The 18,694-nt window shown below is 37.4% G+C and overlaps 1 protein-coding gene and 1 non-coding gene across 4 annotated transcripts in view; one reads left to right on the forward strand and one right to left on the reverse strand.

Moving 5' to 3' along the window:
- Positions 1–18,694, forward strand: part of RAP1A (RAP1A, member of RAS oncogene family) — a 57,249-nt gene that overhangs the window by 13,445 nt on the left and 25,110 nt on the right. Inside the window, exon 1 of one of the 3 annotated variants that reach the window (XM_070396497.1) lies at positions 17,434–18,398. The exons of the other annotated variants lie outside the window; for them this stretch is intronic. The gene's annotated coding sequence lies outside the window, so the exon portion shown is untranslated. Of the gene's footprint in view, positions 1–17,433; positions 18,399–18,694 lie in introns of those variants that run through there. 3 annotated transcript variants of the gene reach the window in all.
- Positions 1,760–1,958, reverse strand: LOC138996471 (small nucleolar RNA SNORA73 family). Its single transcript, XR_011468766.1, has one exon. It is a non-coding gene; the product is annotated as a small nucleolar RNA SNORA73 family (small nucleolar RNA).

An 18,694-nucleotide genomic window follows, 5' to 3' on the forward strand; every position in this document is an offset into this window, starting at 1 on the left:
AATCTTTGAAATAGATATTGTCCATTTTTTACAGATGATGAAACTCAAAGTAATTATATAATCTATGAAAATTAACAAACTAATTATAGGGAATAATGCTGACAGTAAACTACCAGAAGCAGGGACTGCCATAGAAAAGCATAAAATAGATGATCAATAAATATTTGTATTTTGCTTGCATTACAAGTATGAATGAATGAATATGAATTAATGTTCATTACAAATATGAATGAATGAATATAAATTTTAGTGAATGAATGGATCAGTAGGTGAATGATAGAAGACCGCCTTTAACGCAATAATTTTTTCTTCAGTGCAGAACAACATTTTTCTTTCAGATGAGTCTAGAACATTTTTCACAAACAATGGAATTCACCTTTCTTTTTCTCTGTACAAAAGTCCCTCTTCTCTCACGTGGTTTAAGTTACTTAAAATAAATGACACAGTAAAAATCCTGAAGAGGGAAATAAATACCAGAGACATGGAAAGCATCACTTTCACTTAGATTTTAACTAAGTAGTATGTAATGTTATCAGTCTGTAATACTATATCTGCGTTAGACCCTTCTATTCACATTCAGGATGTTATTTTTTGGTTCTGTTTGTATCTCTTAATTTTTTTAAATTTACTGTAGTTGTCTGAAATAAGATTATATAGCAGTAGTTGAAATAATTATGTAGCCAACAATAGTTGACCATCTAATCTCTATTTCAGTTGTGTGGGGGGCATGTGTTTCTGTTTTCTATTAGTACAACAAAGTGTGGTTTGTTCAGAAATATGAACTGATAATTTAATAGGGTTAAAATACATAATGTGATAAGTATTATTTTCAACTGATGTTAATACCTGGACAGACTACTAATGTGAGTCTCTAAACTGCATATTTATACAGTTCCTAATTCTTTAATGATTCAATATCTTAATAAATTTAAGATTAGAATTCTTTTAAATGAATATGGAACAGTAATGGATACCAGGGATGAAAGTAGATGCAGATAATCGAGAGATTGAAAGAAACTATTTTAGTGGAAGGCTGCAAAAGAAGGGTTTACAGGATTTGCAGGTGGAAGTTGCTGTGCTAGACTGTGGGAAGTAAATTTATTTTTACAAAAAGAAATGAAATTGGTGAAGTGTGAGGGCTCTGAGGAGATAAATTAATGTTGAATGGGTAGAAGGAACCCTGTAGGTTAATATGGTGGCTTATAGGGACCTTCAGAAATGATTTGATGACTCTCACAAATCATGACACTCACGAAGTAGGGATCTGTCATGTTGGTTTGAGTAGAAATTACAATAAACTCAGGGCTGTTTTTGTAAAGACATATTTTAGAATTTGTTTATAGATGTGAGACTAAGGCTATAATATGACATGTTTATAAAACAACTTTACGCCCTAACCGGTTTGGCTCAGTGGATAGAGCGTCGGCCTGTGGACTGAAGGGTCCCAGGTTCGATTCCGGTCAAGGTCATGTACCTTGGTTGCGGGCACATCCCCAGTAGGGGGTGTGCAAGAGGCAGCTGATCGATGTTTCTCTCTCATTGATGTTTCTAATTCTCTATCCCTCTTCCTTCCTCTCGGTAAAAAATCAATAAAATATATTAAAAACAAACAAAAAAACTTCACATGGTGACTGGCATTTAAATTAAAATTAATCCTTTAAAAAAAACAAAAAAACAACATAACTTTATATGATATTTTGGTTCTTGATATCCTCAAATTCTCTTTTTTTTTTTTTTTTACTTTTTTTTTTTTTTTACTGGATGTTTCCTGCATGGTTTGTCTCCTCAGTCATCGTCCACAGGACTCTGAGAAGTTGTAGGAATATGTAGGCGCAGACTCTAGGCCCGGCTTTCTCTCCAACGTCGTGGAAAGGGACTGTACATCACAGGGCAGAGCCCTATGCTCCCCTACGCCACCTGGACAGAGCCCGGGGAGAGTGACCTCCCGGGCTTTTTGTTTTTTGTGTGTTTTGTTAGATTTCTATATGATAGCATTTAGTCTGCTCTTTTGTCCTACCCCTCTGCTCTCCATTCTAATCATACAGGGTGGGGCAAAAGTAGGTTTACAGTTGTTTATATGGAAAATAAGAATAAACTCTGTTTCACATACAGCTGTAACCTATTTTTGCCCCACCCTGTATAATCAGTTTAGTAATGACATACATAACCCCCTGGTAGGAGATTATCATGCTTCAGAAGATTCTGCATATAAACTACCAGTATCAATGTGGTAGAACTTTTATAAGTATAATTATTTAAGAATATCAGATTAGCCTGGCTGGTGTGGCTTGGTGGTTGAATGTTGACTTATGAACCAGGAGATCCCAGTTCAATTCCCGGTCAGGGCACATGCCCAAGTTCCGGGCTTGATCCCCATTAGGCTCGCTCTCTCCCTCTCCCTCCCTATCTGAAATTTAAAAAAAAAATCAGATTAACTTAAAAACCATGTGCAAGTGAGTTTGGAAGTTGAATCTTATGTCTCAAACCCATATTTAGTTGTTTGTTTATATTTTCCAATATTAAGTTATTTTGATGGTGTTTCTTTTACGTCTATAAGTCTGGAACTTAAGTGACTCAAAATTGGTCTAATAGTATACTTCTTGAAAAAAAGTGCGCCTTTTGAATATTGAATAGCACACTTTGAACAAACTCCATTGTAAAACATCCCTTTGAATTTTAAATAAATTTTAGTAACTTCTTATATTCAAATGTCATAATTTTTACATTGGAATATGATAGCATTATAATTCAAGGATCAACCAAAATCTGCAGTTGAAACCTTGAGCAGGAGGGTTACAGATGATGTAGTTATTCTATTATTCCCATTATGCTTTAGACTTGGGCTTCTGTCATATAGAACAAGTTTGAGATTGTGACACACTCAGGGCCATCTGCTTGCTGTGTATGTAAGCAAATAGGCCTTTGACACTGGAAATAAAGAATCATCACTTGTGGTGTTCTTAGCTGGCTCTGCTTAGGCTCGAGTGTGCTGGGCTCAGCTTGTGTCTACAGTGAATTGTCACCGTTTTGATGACAATTCAAAACTTCCATAGCCATGTGTTTAATGTCTTCTGTGTGTTGACGTGCTGAAGATGGACTTGTGAAATTTTTTAGTACAAGGAAAATTCCTACTTAATTAGCAAAATTTTAAAATTATTTTTGAAAACATTCAAATACTTCCAAAAGAGAGTGAGTTCTTTAGATGAAGGGCCCACCATCACGTTTCCATCTTGTGGTTAATTTTCACAGTATAACAAACTATTTTTTGGTCCAAAGTGCTTTGTAGAAAATCAGTCATGTAATTGCATTTGTCTGCACTATTTTTTAAAAACTTCTCTATTGTTATGGGAGAAAAAGCTGATTATCAGTGTTTTCATAGTATGATTGCAGTTCTTATTTTTACAAAATATTTATTCATATGTAGAATATAGGCTGAAAGGAAATACCAAAAGGATCAAAGTTATCTTGAATTGGGATTACAGGTGATTTATTTTCCTCCTTAAACGTCTTTTCTGAACTTTATACATTATTCATATATCTTATAATTAGAAAATGAAAGGTCTAAAATGAATTTATTATAGAATATGAAATTAAATTTAGTAAAGCTTTTAAGATGAAGATTCTTAGGACATAAAGGCTTTACAAATGAATTAATAAACAGTGTATTCCTGAGATGGAATTATGTAGTGATAAAATCTGTACTTATAAACAAGCAAAATTAGGTTGCCATTTTCTGGGTGTAGGGAATGAGCTTGGGAAAGTATTTTACCATTGATAGGAAGACAGACTTTTGTTTGATTCTTCTAACTCAGGTTTGCCTCAGTTACATTAATTTATATACTGTTTTATGGATAATTATTTAATTATAGGATATAAGCTTATTTACATGAGTAATATGCCAAGTCTCACTTTGAATATTTGGTCATAAGAATGTATTTGTGGTCAGCAGGCAAAACACTCCGTGGAAGTTTGCATGTAGTACCTATCAGTTGTTACTTCACCTCTATTTCTCTGTGGTTTTTTCTCATCTGTAAAATGGAAAAAGAACAGTACCCATTTTTTATACATGTTTGAGGACTAAATAAGTATGCCTGACACACAAAAAGCACTCAATTATTATTATTATTATTATTATTATTATTATTATTACAACCAACAAGTTGGCATTGATGTCTGTAAGAAATTGAGAGTAGAAGATCTCTAGGGACTGGAGCAATAGTCTATGCTTTACATCCATTCACTGTTTTGACTAACCCTGTGTATTCTCCTTTTGGAACTGTTAGCTATGCACTTAGTTTTATTACTTATGTATACAATAAATCTTGGCATTTGTGGTTTAATGTTTTAGACTCAACATTTAACATGGGAGATTTGTAATTTGGTGTAGGGACAGTTTTGCATAATTTAAGACTGACATGCCAAATAAGTATGTGAACTAGAGAATTGAGCATCCCAGTTATTACCCAATAGTGACTTTGGTTCCCTAACTTGTTTAATTTTCATCATGGGATTAAAACCTGTGTTTCTGTGTGAATAATGGTGCCTTGAGAAAACCAGTTTTTAATGCTGGTTTTTGCAGATTTAATTGAAGTGAGTTTAGTGGCCTAATTTATAAACATTGCTTATTTCTTGTATATTCTTCACATTGCCTTATGCCCAGTACAGATAATGAATAATGGGGTGTGTTTGATTGGTTTGTGAAGAAATTTGAATCTTCAAGTTCTGTAAAGGAAAGGGAGGAGTTTAGCAAGGATTCCTAGATTTCTGGGCACTTGGGTTATTTTATATTTTTCACGTTAATATATAATTTAAAAAATTTCTTAAACCAAATTAAAATCTATCTGTCTGGATTTCATGAAATTTTTGCATGGAGTGATATAAATATGCTTCCTTTGATAAACAGCCACTAGCCCCATCCATAGAAATACTGATTATATTAGGTCTGCAGTAGGGCCAGGAATCTGTAGTTTACTTCTCCAGGTGATCACCCCCCCCCCCCCCCCGCCCCAATGATTCTAATGCAGTGTTTTTCAACTTATTTGTTACCATCACTTGCTCCCCCCCCCCCCAGCCTTTTAAAGTATTTTTTTCTTAACTGTCCCCCTTATGAAATTTTCATACCACAGTTGTACTGTATATTCCTTTATTGTATATTAAACTGTTTTATACACTAAAAGAGTTACGGGATTTTTGTTTTGTTTTGTTCCCCCCCCCCCCCCCAAGAGCCAGTTTTCACCCACTTGGGGGCAATATTGCCCCTGTTGAGAATGTATACAATAAGCTAAAAGAAAAATCACTCCCAGCTTGTTAACATTTTCGTATACATCTTTCCCAGTGATTTTTCAATGCATATATTTTTTATTTTTAAAAAAGAGATCAGAGGCATAATATCTTATGCTCCCTTGTAGAAATATACTGTGGATTTTTCATGAAAAATATATTTTAATGGTGTCATATCTAATGGATAAATAAAATCAATGCATAGTATTCCGTTAAGTGAATTTGCCATCATTTCTTTAAATGATTCCCTATAGTTTTTAATTTTTTACTATAAAAGCTGTGCTGTGAATGTGAATATCATTATATTTGAATTTTAAGATTTTGGGTATGTATAACTTAGAAAATGAAAGTCCCTTTTCCCAAGGACTTCCACTGTTAATGTGAATATTTATTAAAGAATAATAGATTGACCTTTAACGATGGCAGATTGCTTTTTTGCTTAAGGTATTTTGGTCATCTTTTCAAATCACTATATATAATTCTACCTTACTATTTTTAGCAATATTCTGCTGTATGATGTACAGCAATTTATTCATTCTTCTAGTGAAAGACCTTTTTTTCCCTAGGCTTTTTGTTTTTGACATACATTTTTGTTTGCATGTGTTTTTCTGTACCATAAATTTCCATTTGTGGCAGAATTACTGGGTTATTTAACAATTGGAAGCACTTTATATGCTTGAGGCTTTCTTTAGGCTTTTTCTTCTTTTCCATTTCTTTGTTTGACTATTATATCTGGATATAGGAAATGTTACATTAAGAAAGCAGATGTGCCTGTATTTTTTTCAGATTACAAGTTACAGTTTTAAGTTTGGCTAGTTTGGGGTGTTTGTTTGTTTGTTTGTTTATTTAAAGACAAGTACATGTATTTTAACTAGATTGGAATAATACAGATTTTTGAGGATTTTCATGTTTGGGCTTGAGACCTTTTATTGCCTGGCAGTGATTCAGAACGCTAAAAGCACCTGACTTGCAAAGTGAACAAGTGAGCTTTTGAGCTGGGAGCTTTCTGGGAATATCTGGAACTACACATTTCTGTCAGAGATGCCTTTTAATGTTGGGTTTATTGATTGAAGTATCTTAGGCATATACTCTCTCTGCTATCTAACTTTTATTCCTCTTGGGAGGAGATATATTATCTCTTTTTGCATTTCTGATAATGTCCTTATTTTAGATATCTTATACGTTCCTGCTAATTTTACAGAGTTCCTTTACATATTGTCTTCAGAATTATTCAGGCATTTCTCTGAGGCTTACAGTCTCGTAAAGCTCAAAAATATCAGAATACTATATTAAGCACTTCTGTGAATCAGCACCTGACTTTTACAGACTCTCAATCTGATTAGTGTTTGCAGGATTCAAGCAGATTTCTTTATGGAAAACCATTAAACATTGAAAAAAATTATGCTTTATCAAAGTAGAAAGGTTTTTCAGTTTAGAAAAACACTAATTTTTTGAGGCAGCTGATTCTATCATGAGCTAACCTTGTTATTTTAGACACATGCTTGAATGAGACTTTCAAATGGCCTTAATGTTCTCAAAGAATCAGTTTATCGCTAATTATAATAAATACTAGAGGCCTGATATACGAATTTGTGCACGGGTGGGGTCCCTCTGCCTGGCCAGCGATCGGGGCCGATGGGTGGGGGGCCTGCTGAGGGAGAGGGACCATAGGTAGTTGGCCGGTCGGCCAGGGGGAGGGAGCGCAGGAGTTGGCTGGCTGGCCCCTCTGCCCCCCCCCCCCCATTGGGTGATCAGGGGGGCCGGCCGGCCGGGTGGGAGGGACTGCAGGAGGTTGGCCCCAGCAGCAAGCTAACTAATGGCCAGTTCCACAAGGAATCGGGCTTCCTCTTCCCTCTTGTCTGGGTCCAGGTGCAGGTAAACCAGATTCGGGGCTGTCAGGGCTCCAGCAGCAAGGTCTGGGTCAGTGTGCGTCATAGCTACCGGCTGGTCGTCTGGTCGTTCGGTCGTTTGGTCATTAACGGTCACTTAGGCTTTTATATGTACAGATAACAAATGATAGTCAGAACCTGGGCAATTCAGACAGGACTGTTTCCTGAGAGTAGCCTCTGAGAGTTGAGTTGTCATCACAGCTAGTTTATTACGCTCCTCACAGAGGTTTCCCTTGCTTTGGGGCATGGTTCTTCATCTAGCAAAGTGGATAAACAAGTGTTTTCCCACATGATAGTGGTAGTTTTTTGCATGGTATGTTTTAAAAAATTGGCATCTCACATGTGATTTTGTCTATTGAGGCTTGCTGTTTAACCAGGTTAGAGATTTTATTCTTTGATGCAGAATTTAACTTGACCATCTTGTGAAACTGGTTCCTTTACTCAGGATGACAGCAGCAAGCATGACTTTAAACCTTTGGCCAAGCATGTCTGATTGCTTAGATACTGCCTTACCACCCCCATTGCCTAATTCTTGGTTTTCTGAAGCCTGAAGCCATATCGGAAACTTCAAATTCATTTAATGAATAGTCCACAGGAGGATATTTGATTTTAACTAAATGTTATGTGAGTTTATTATTGATTATAAAAGTTAGAATGTGTGATAGGCATTGGTGTTTGTAAATGCTTCCATTTTACTATTTCTCATTTATAAAAATATTTTCCCCTCACACAAAGTATTGTGATAAATTAGTACCCAGTAAGACTTTCAGTACAGGCATCTGGTGGAAAAGTTTCTTTAGTAGGTTTGTTTATAGTACACATTTCCACTGCACATAGAAGTGGCGGATTTTATGTTTTGTGTCCCAACAAAAAGTAAACTGCTTTTCAGGAAAGCATCAAGTAATTTTTACTAGCTATTTAGTAACTTTCCTATTCAAAGTATAATTAAAGTAATCCTTAAACATCATTTTATTCCCACTTTTAAAAATAGACTCATTATTTTTGAACAATACATTATAAAGAAATACAGATCAAGTAAAAAGTACAAAGAAGAAAATATAATAGTTATAAGTTTGCTCTGTGTCCTTATAGGAATTTCCTATCTAAGAATACATGCATATACAGAAATATTTAGTTTTGTTTTCATACCTGCTTTTTTTCCCTTTAAGTTGTCAGATGTAGAGGTGATACATGAAGACTAGAAGTGTTCTTTACTAGCATGCTGGGGCACCGAATAAAAGCTCCATTTTCACAGACAAGTTTTGTCAAGTTCCTCCATCTCTACCCTTGCTCTTCTCATCACCTGTGTTTTTTTAACCACCATTCTTCTCCTTGAATGGAGAAAAGTGGTGGGTCTCAGTCTGGGCTGAGCTCTACAAAAGAATTAATGGAGAAGATTTGAGAAATATCCATATCCTGGCTCCACAGTTCAGAGATTTTATTTAATTGATGATGATGATGAGGCAAGACACGTGGGAAGAGAACATGCTTTATCTTAACCTGCATCTAGAAGCTTGCCTGAGCTTCTGAGTTCCAGTATGGTTTGAGGAAAGGCAATGATTGAATCCAAGGAGGTTGGATTCCTCAGCTTTCTGCCTTCAAGAAAGAAGATAGGCACAGGTCTTTGTAATCCTTCCAGTTCTCTAAGGAGTGCATGCCACAGACATCATTTATTCTAGTGTGGGTTCATCTATAGAGTGTCATACTTCAGTTCTAAGGAGAATCAGCATCATTAATGCAGGACAGATTCAATAGACAAGATGAGTGATAAAGCAGTGTGGTGTTGTGGTTAACCACACAGATGCTAGAGCCAAACTGCCTGCCTGGGTTGTAGTCCTGGTTCTGTAATTTATGTTGACTGTGGGCAAGTTTGTGTTGGCCTCTCTGCTTCATCTACAAAATGGGGATGATAGTCTCCACCTAATAGGTATGTTGCGAAGATCAAAAATTTTAATATATGTACAGTGCTCAAAGCAGTATTTTGTACATGGCAAATACTTAATGAATAATACAAATGTTCTACCCTCTTTTCTAACATATCCCACCCTTTTAATGCTTTCTCCAATGAGCTAAAGCAGGGGTCAGCAAACACTTTTCTGGAAGGGCCAGATGATAAATACTGTAGGTTTTTAGGGTCATACAGTCTCTGTTGCAGTACTCAATTCTGCTGTTAAAGGGCAAAAGCAGCCATAGACCACATATATAAACAAATGAGCATGGCTGTGTCCACTTAAATTTGAATTTCACATAATTTTTTTGTGTCATGAAGTACTCCTTTTCTTTTGATTAAAAAGCATTTAAGAAAGTACAAGCTGCCCTGACTGGTTTGGCTCAGTGGGTAGAGCGTCGGCCTGCGGACTGAAGGGTCCCAGGTTCGATTCCAGTCAAGGGCATGTACCTTGGTTGCGGGCACATCCCCAGTAGGGGTGTGCAGGAGGCAGCTGATGTTTCTCTCTCATCGATGTTTCTAACTCTCTATCCCTCTCCCTTCCTCTCTGTAAAAAATCAATAAAAATATTTTAAAAAAAGAAAAAAGTAAGTACAAGCCATTCTTAGTTTACAGGCCACACACAAATAGGCAGTGGATTAGATTTGGTCTGCTGGTCATAGTTTACTGATCCTTGAAGTAGAGTAAAGGAACCTGCACAACAATTGTAGGCACCCTTTCTTAAGCATGCCTTCATTTCTCAATTCCCCCATACTTTGAAGGAGTCTAGAACAGCGGTCGCCAACTTTTTGGACCTCACGGATCACCGGTTGATGACCGCTGATCTAGAATATTCAGGTTTAGAACTTTAAAAATTCTACTCCCAGATTGATCTTAAACTATTAGCATATTGTGTGACACAGTGAACTCTTTGGGGACTCTGTCCTCCTCAAACAGTGACATACAGTATATAATTGTACTTAAGATTTTTTTGGGTGCAAGCAACAGAAACGTTTTGTCTTATTCTCAGCACCACTGTAGTAGGTGTTTGTGTTAGGGTTCTCCAGAGAAACAGGCCAGGAGGATACATGCACATGCACACACACACACAATACATATACATACACGTTTTGTGTGTGGGTGATAGAGAGACTTAGTTCAAGGAACTGGAATGTGTGATTATAGAGCAGTGATGGCGAACCTATGACACGCGTGTCAGAGGTGACACACGAACTCATTTTTTTTGGTTGATTTTTCTTTGTTAAATGGCATTTAAATATATAAAATAAATATTAAAAATATAAGTCTTTGTTTTACTATGGTTGCAAATATCAAAAAATTTCTATATGTGACACGGCACCAGAGTTAAGTTAGGGTTTTTCAAAATGCTGACACGCCGAGCTCAAAAAAGTTCACCATCACTGTTATAGGGGCTACCAAGTCCAAAATCAGTAGGGCAGACCAGCTGGGAACTCTGGCAGCCTTGCGGACAAAATCTTCAGTGAATCCTCAGTGTTTCCCTTAAGGTCTTTCAGCTGATTGGATGAGGCCTCCTTAACATTATTGATATCTCCTTAATGTCGCCTGATTGCAGATGTTACTACATAGATGTTATTTACATAATACTTTCACAGCAACACCCAGATTAGTGTGTGTTTGAATATCTGGGTATTATAGCCTAGCCAACTTGACATATACAGCTAACCATCATATAGTTAATAAATGTTTTTCTAATAAATGGATGTACAAATGGTTAAAATGGTTGAGCAGACATGAGCTTGCAAGCTTCAGGAAGTCCGAGGAGAACCAGGGGAGTCTGCAGGGGTTGGGACCTAGGTAAGGGAACAGCAGTGTACTTCAGTCAGAATGAATCCGCTTTAAGGATTTCTATCTTCACATCGTTCTGCTCATGATTCGGTTTAGGAAATCCCACCTGATTGGCCTGGCTGGAGATTGAGTGAGATGTCTCCCATGCCCATTGGAGAATGGGACACCTTGATTGACATTTCCACCAAAACTGCAGTGAGGGAGACAAGGGTTATTTTCCAATAGAGAGTCGGGATGCTGTTCTAAAAGGAGAAGGAAGAGATACTAGACATGCAAAAATAACAGATGTCCGCTTCACACCAACTCTTGATATCTGCCCACAGAGGGACAGCTGGTGAGGCGGACATGGATCAGGGCCAGATCATGGAAAATTTCACAGGCCTGGTAATGAGTTTGGGCCTTATCCTCTAGAATAGTGAACCTTTTTGGGGGGGTCATAGATCCCATTGAGAATTCGAAAATTTTGCACCATATATTTGGCTCTCTCCCCCTCCATAAAATTGTACTTATGCTTAAGAAAAATAGTTCTGTTTTTTTGCATAGCATTTCAAGAAATTCTTGTGCTTTCTAGAGTACATCCCTGGTTGGTGGGAAGAGGGGCTAGTCTATTAACCTAAAAAGTTAAGAACTTATAGGGAGAGGGTGGTATATCCTATTTAAAGATTTTAGGCAGGGGAACCACAATAGAGCTGTGGGTTAAATAGATCATTGGAGGATGGATTTGAGGGGTACAGAATTGGAGGCTGAAAAGCAATCACAATATTATATCTTCCTCAGCTTCTGATATTTGCATTTTCTTGATTCTCCTTAATCTCTTTGCTATGGAAGGATTTGTCTAAGAGATGATGCAGGCCTTAATTATCACAGTGGAAATAAGGATGAAAAAGGTAAACAATTTAAAGAAACATTTGGGAGATAAAATTCACAGAACTAGCTTGGCTGTTAATTGTATATGGGAATAGAGTGGAGTATGTCTTGTATGTTTCTAGCTTGCATGACAGAATTATAGAGGCCAGGTAGGAGGGTTGACGATAAATGTGAGGAGGGACAACTTTATCTTCTGAGTAGGACTTGAGGAAAAGCGACTGGACTTGATAAAAGGAGCTATGGTTGGTAAAAAGATTGTTGTTTAATACCGAGGGCCCAGATAAGATTTCGGGTATTTGTACTAGTGGCATCAATTACATAATGGTATTTTCTCTAGCAATGAAGAGAGGTTTATCAGGCGACTCATTCATGAATGATGATTATACATGCTGATTTGGGGGGAACACAGGATACATGGAATAGAGGCACTGGGCAAAGAATAACTTAGATAAAGAGGGTAATAATAAAAAGAGCTCTTATTCCATGCTAGCACATTTGTAAGGGTGTTTTCAAGGTACTAACTCATTTACTTAAAATAACCCTCTGAAGCCCTGGCCAGAGTAGCTCAGTATGTTTGGGTGTTAAACCATGCTCAAAACGTTGCTGGTTTGATTCTCTGTCAGGGCACACACCGTGGTTCGATCCCTGGTGGGTGGTGTGCAGGAGGCAGCTAATCGATGTTTCCCTCTCACATCGATGTCTCCGTCTCTCCTCCTCCTCTTCCTTCTCTTCCTCCTCTCTGTGTAAAAATCAATTAAAATAAAATAATTCCACCACTGTGAGCAAAGAAACCTATTGAAACAGGCTTCATTTTGAACTTGAAAGAATTAAGAAACTGGTATTAGAATATAGGTAACTAGAGGCCCGGTGTGCACTCAGGCGGGGGTGGGTGGATCCCCTCAGCCCAGCCTGTGTCCTCTCGCAGTCTGGGAGCCCTTGGGGGGTGTTTGACTGATGGTTTAGGCCCACTCCCCCCAGGAGAGGCTCCCGCCACTGCCGTTGCACTCGCCAGTCATGAGCCCAGATTGTGACTGAGTAGCGCTCCCCCTTGGGAGCCCATTGACCACCAGGGGGCAGCTTCTGCATTGAGTGTCTGCCCCCTGGCGGTCAGTGCACGTCATAGTGACTGGTCGTTCTGCCGTTCGGTTGATTTGCATATTAGCCTTTTATTATATAGGATTATGTAGGATGTTATCTCATGTAGGATATGTTATCTCAATCCTTCATCACCCTATTTTGTTGTGTGGTCTGGTTATTAACTACTTTTATTTAGTTTTGTAGTAGTTAGATATGGCAAGAAAATGAGATGAAACACACATCTGAAAATTTTTTTCATGGATTTTGTTTTGGGTTTTTTTTTCTTTTACATAAAAAATGAAGTCTGAAAAAAGTTTCATAAAAAACAGCAGTTTAGGTAGTCATAGAGTCATGTTGCCTGAATTCTGATCCCACCTATGCAAATTACTGTCTGATATCTTTGGTAAGATACTTTTCTTAACCTTGCTTTCTTTAGCTATAATAGGAATGATAATAATAGTACCCCTACCGTATATTCATGAAATTCAATGTTATGGCCTGTATAAATCACTATGCTTTTATGCACCATGGGCCCTACCTGGTTTGGCTCAGTGGACAGAGCGTCGGCCTATAGACGGAAGTGCCCCAGTAATTTCGGTCAAGAGCACATGCCTGGGTTGCCGGCTTGATCCCCAGTAGGGGGCGTGCAGGAGGCAGCCAATCAATGATTCTCTCTCATCATTGATGTTTCTGTTTCTCTCTCCCTCTCCCTTCCTTTCTGAAATCAACAAAAAATATATTTAAAATAAAGTACTTACCATGGAATATTAGATGTTACCATTGCTTTATTATCTCTTCTGTTAAATCAAAACTTTACTACTTACTGTGATTTGATTTTTGAGGTTACTGTTCAGTTCCAATTGGATGTTTAGCAGGCAGTTCAGTGTTTAAAGGAATATTTAGCACATTGTTTCTTTTAGCTAAAATAAGCTAAAGATGCAAAAGAATGAATGTTGTCTTAGATTTCTAAGACCTGGGAAACTGGTCTGTGTGCTTTTATGCATTTGGTTAACCTTTATGCCAGTGGCTCTCAACCTGTTGGTCGTGACCCCTTTGGGGGTCGAACAACCCTTTCACAGGGGTTGCCTTAGACCATTGAAAAAAATATATAATTACATATTGTTTTTGTGATTAATCACTATGCTTTAATTATGTCCAATTTGTAACAATGAAATTAGGGGTCACCACAACATAAGGAACTGTATTAAAGGGTCGCGACATTAGGAAGGTTGAGAACCACTGCTTTATGCCATTCAGAATGTGAGACCAGTTTGTGCTGACTTCCGTTCCTCTGCTAGAAAGCCTTCAAAAAGAATCACCGTAGTGTTCCTTGATGTCATTAGGGCCATTAGGAAAAGTACTTGTTACAACTATGAAGACTCTGAGAACTCATTTTTACTTATTTATTTATGGAAAACTTGGTTTTGGTTTAGAATTCCTCTAACAATATGAGTAATATTTGTAGAGTGCTTTTTATAAACTTTGTCTCATTTGATCTTCACAATTCTGTGAACAAGATAGGATAGATGGAATAACTCCTACTTTTAAAGATAAGAAAATGTGGGCTTCAAAGACATTCAGTGACTTGCCCAGAGAGAAAGAGCTGGTTATGTGTGCTGGCTCTTACATTAGTTTTCATTCTATATCAGAGTGCTTGTATACAAACAGCCTATAATTTCCAGAATGTAAAACTCAGTTGTTGAAATTATTGGTTTTTCACATTTACTGGAAGTATGCACCTTTTGATTTTTGGTGGGCTGTATGTAACGTTACAAGTTCTGCCATAATATATTACTCTCATTTTAATTTTATTTGTAGCTTTAGGGTTTAGAGATATTTGATTCAGAAGTATGTCCTTACAATACATTTGGTGTTAGAAAGTTATTTAATAAGTTAACTGACTAAATATAATTTTGATTCAAAGGGCATTATGAAACTTTTTTCTTACAATATTCTTAGTTAAGCTGCCCACTTTCAAAAGAAAAATGACTTTTTACTTTTAGTAATCATTTTAAAAACTAGAAGCTTTATACTGTATAAATACTTGTGGAGAGATACATAATATTCTTTTAAATTAGGAACATTCATTGTGCAAGAAGTTCAGTTCAAGTATTTTTAGAGCCTCTACTCTTCTATTCATGGGCTCTGTGCAGATCACTATGAAGGAATACAAAATAGTTCTTACCTTGCTTTCAACAAAATTGACATTGATAGAGAAGGCAAGGCTAATAATTATGAAACAATCAGAGTAGAGGTTGCCAAGCTACAGTTTAAGGCCTGTTTTTGTATGGTCCTCAAGCTATCCGGCTTTTGTTTTTGCTGTTTAAAAACCAATCAACAAAAAAACAATAGGAGAATATGTAATATAGACTGTATGTGGCCCACAAAGCATAAAATATTTACTAACTGGCCCTTCACAGAAAAAGTTTGCTGACAGTGAATTAGAGGAATATAATCCCATAAAATAAAATGTAACCAGAGACATTAGGGAATGCAAATCAAAATGACAATGAGATGCTACTTTATATCCACTAGGGAAGGTGTAATTAAAAAATGGACAATAGCAAGTGTTGGCAGGTTTAGAACATAACACTGCTGGTGGAATGGCAAATGGTAAGGCTGTTGTAGAAACAGTTTGGCACTTCCTTAAAAGGTTAAACAAAGTTACTGTATGATGTAGCAATTTCACTCTAGGTAAATATTCCAGAGAACTGGAAACATGTTCATATAAACTCATAGTATTATTAGTCCTAGTAGTCAAAATGTCCATCAACTGATGAATGGGTAAACAAAATGTGGTATAGTCATAAAATAGAGTATTATTCAGCTGTAAAAAGAAATGAAGTACTGATACATACTACAACATGGATGAACCTTGAAAAACATTATAAGTGAAACAGTGCAGACACCAAAGGTCACATACTCTATTCCATTTATAGAAATGTCTAGAATTGTCAAATCCATAGAGACAGAAAGTAGATTAATGGTTGCCAGACGCTGGAGAGACAGGGAAATGGGGAGTGACTGCTAATGATATAGGGTTTCTTGTTAGGATTATGGAAATGTTCTGGAATTAGTGATGATGATTGTACAACCTTGTGAATATACTTTAAACCACTGAATTGTACACTTTTAAGTTGTGAGTTTAATGGTATGTAAGTTTATATCCAAAAAAAAAATGTGATCAGAGGCTAAGTAGCTTTTATAAAAGAAGTAATGAGAGATCACGTAAATAAGAGAAAACTAAAAGCATGAGCTAATGAATATAACTTTGAAGTTGGGGATTGAAATGCACTCCAGAGGGCATAGAGGGTTTGGAGAGAAAAAGGAAGTAGATATGGCATTACAGATCTAAAGGAGGGGTATAAACCAAGATACTGGAGTTTGACAGAAGAGGAAGACATGGCAAGATGTAAGAAGAAGAAAGAAGCTGAGTCTCTTGTTTTCATGGGGCTTTTAAACGGGAATATTTAACTGATTTGACCTGTGAGAGATCATGCTTTGATCTATCATTTTCATGGAATAAATTGTATAGTTTTCTAGCCTAAGGCAGGATTTTTAAATTCCAACCAGATAGCAAGACCTAAGGGCTATCTGCCATGGTACTGTAAGGATTTTAATTCTCAGTACTTTGAGGAATTTGCTACCATCTTTTTTTTTTTTTTAACCAATTTTAACTCATACACTTTATAAAGTTCTTTCGTGTGTATTGCCTCAATTAATGCTCTTACCATACCTATGTGATAGATGGTATCATTCCAATGCCAGGATGGGGGCACTGGAGATAGAAAGCCTAGGTTCAATTCCAGGTTCTATTTTCTACTTGTATGTGAGTTTTGATGAGTTATTTTACCTCTCTAGGTTATATGCCGTCTCTTATATAAAGTGGTGATTATAACATACTAGAGTTGTATTTAAATAAGTTGACAAAACTAAAATATTTAGAATCATGCTTGACACATAGTAAGTGTTATGCTGTTATTGATAGGTCATGAGAATTGAGTGAGGTTAAGGAGTCCAAAGTCTTCCAGCCAGCAAGTGATAGAGCCAGCACTTAATGATAGGTGTTCTCAATTCAAGTCCTGATGTTCTCATTGCTTTTATCAGATTTTATTATATACTTACCTATCCTTTAGACATATACTTATAAACTTTCTTAACTTTCATTTAAAAGGAAACCAGAATATATGAGGTATAAATAGCATAAGAGACTTTCTTACAACAGAACTTTCATTTCTAAACCCAATCTTTTGCTTTAATCCACTGACAACTGTTCCTTAGCAGTTATAACTAAACTAGAGGCCCAGTGCATGAATTTGTGCATGGGTGGGTGTCGGCCAGCCTGCCCTGATGGGGGCCATTAGGCAGGGCTAGTGGGAGGTTGGCCAGCCGGCCCCGCCCCCCGATCAAGGCTGGGGGGGCCAATCGAGGGCAGGCCTGCGGGGGGGGGGGGGGGGAGCTGGGGGGGCTGTTAGAGGTTGAGGGAGGCTGATTGGGCCCTGATCGGGCCAGTTGGCCTCCGCAGTGCTTGTCATAGCGACCGGTCATTCCGGTTGTTCCGTCGTTCCGGTTGCTTGGTTTTTATATATATAGATTATGAACTATGAAGGGCTATTTGTTAAAGAATTTTATTAAAAATTTTGGCCGAAACCGGTTTGGCTCAGTGGATAGAGCATCGGCCTGCAGACTGAAGGGTCCCAGGTTCGATTCCGGTCGGGGGCATGTACCTGGGTTGCGGGCACATCCCCAGTGGGAGATGTGCAGGAGGCAGCTGGTCGATGTTTCTCTCTCGTCGATGTTTCTAGCTCTCTATCTCTCTCCCTTCCTCTCTGTAAAAAATCAATAAACTATATTTAAAAAAAAAAAAAAAAGAAAAATTTTGATGACCTTGGAGAAAGATGGTGAGATAATGTTTGGAGAGAAAAGAAGCAAGGTTCAGAATTACAGCACTGTAACCTCTAGTGTCAAGCAGTAAACCTGGTCATCAGAGTAGTAGCCATTCTGGACATTTATAGAGTAGCTCTTAAATGTCTGATGAACCTACTTCTACCTGTTGTAAAAATAAATGAAAGAAAAACCCACTTGAATCCAAGTCCCCTTGCCTTTGTAGTAGTGACCACCCCACTACTCTATTCTTTAAGCAAACTCCTAAAAAAATCGTCTGTAGTATGATTTCCATTTCTTATTGCCCAGTCTTGGCTGAACCTAGACAGGCTTTTGCCCCTAGGTTATTTCATTGAAATGAGCTCATCGAGTCTCCAGTAACATCCAGTGGTCAGTTGTCAGTCATCTTGACTCGTCAGCAGCATGTAACAGTTGATCACTTCCTCTTTGAAATAGTTTCTTCTCTTTGTTCCTAGAAACCACACATGTGGTGTTCTCCTGCCTCCCTGGCTGCTGCTGCTTGTCCTTCATTGACTCCTCTACCTATGAGTTTGAATCGTGGCTTCTCTCACTAGATGTGTGGCCTGGGCAAATTACCTACCTCATAAGCTTTTTGTGAGAATTTCTTACAACAGTGCTGGAGCATGGTAAGCTCTCAGTAAATGTATGCTCTTGTTATTGTTTATAGCAAAGCATAATACATTGAAAAGAGAATGACATTTAGAATCAGGAGACAATACAGCCTCCTGGATACTTTTCTCCAAAGTCATTTAATCCAAGTTAAACTTTGTATGCTTTTCTCATCTTTGTAATGGGATAATGCTCTACAGCTTTGATTTTGACGAACTAAAAAATATAAAGGGAAAAAACCTTTGTGAAACAATGCTATGTACAATTTAGTTGCTATTGGTCACATCATTTTACTTTCCCTTCAAGAAGGTTC

Source organism: Myotis yumanensis, unplaced genomic scaffold (assembly GCF_028538775.1).
Source record: "Myotis yumanensis isolate MYYU_CA2020_CCGP unplaced genomic scaffold, mMyoYum1.0.hap1 SCAF_17, whole genome shotgun sequence".
NCBI lineage: Eukaryota > Metazoa > Chordata > Mammalia > Chiroptera > Vespertilionidae > Myotis > Myotis yumanensis.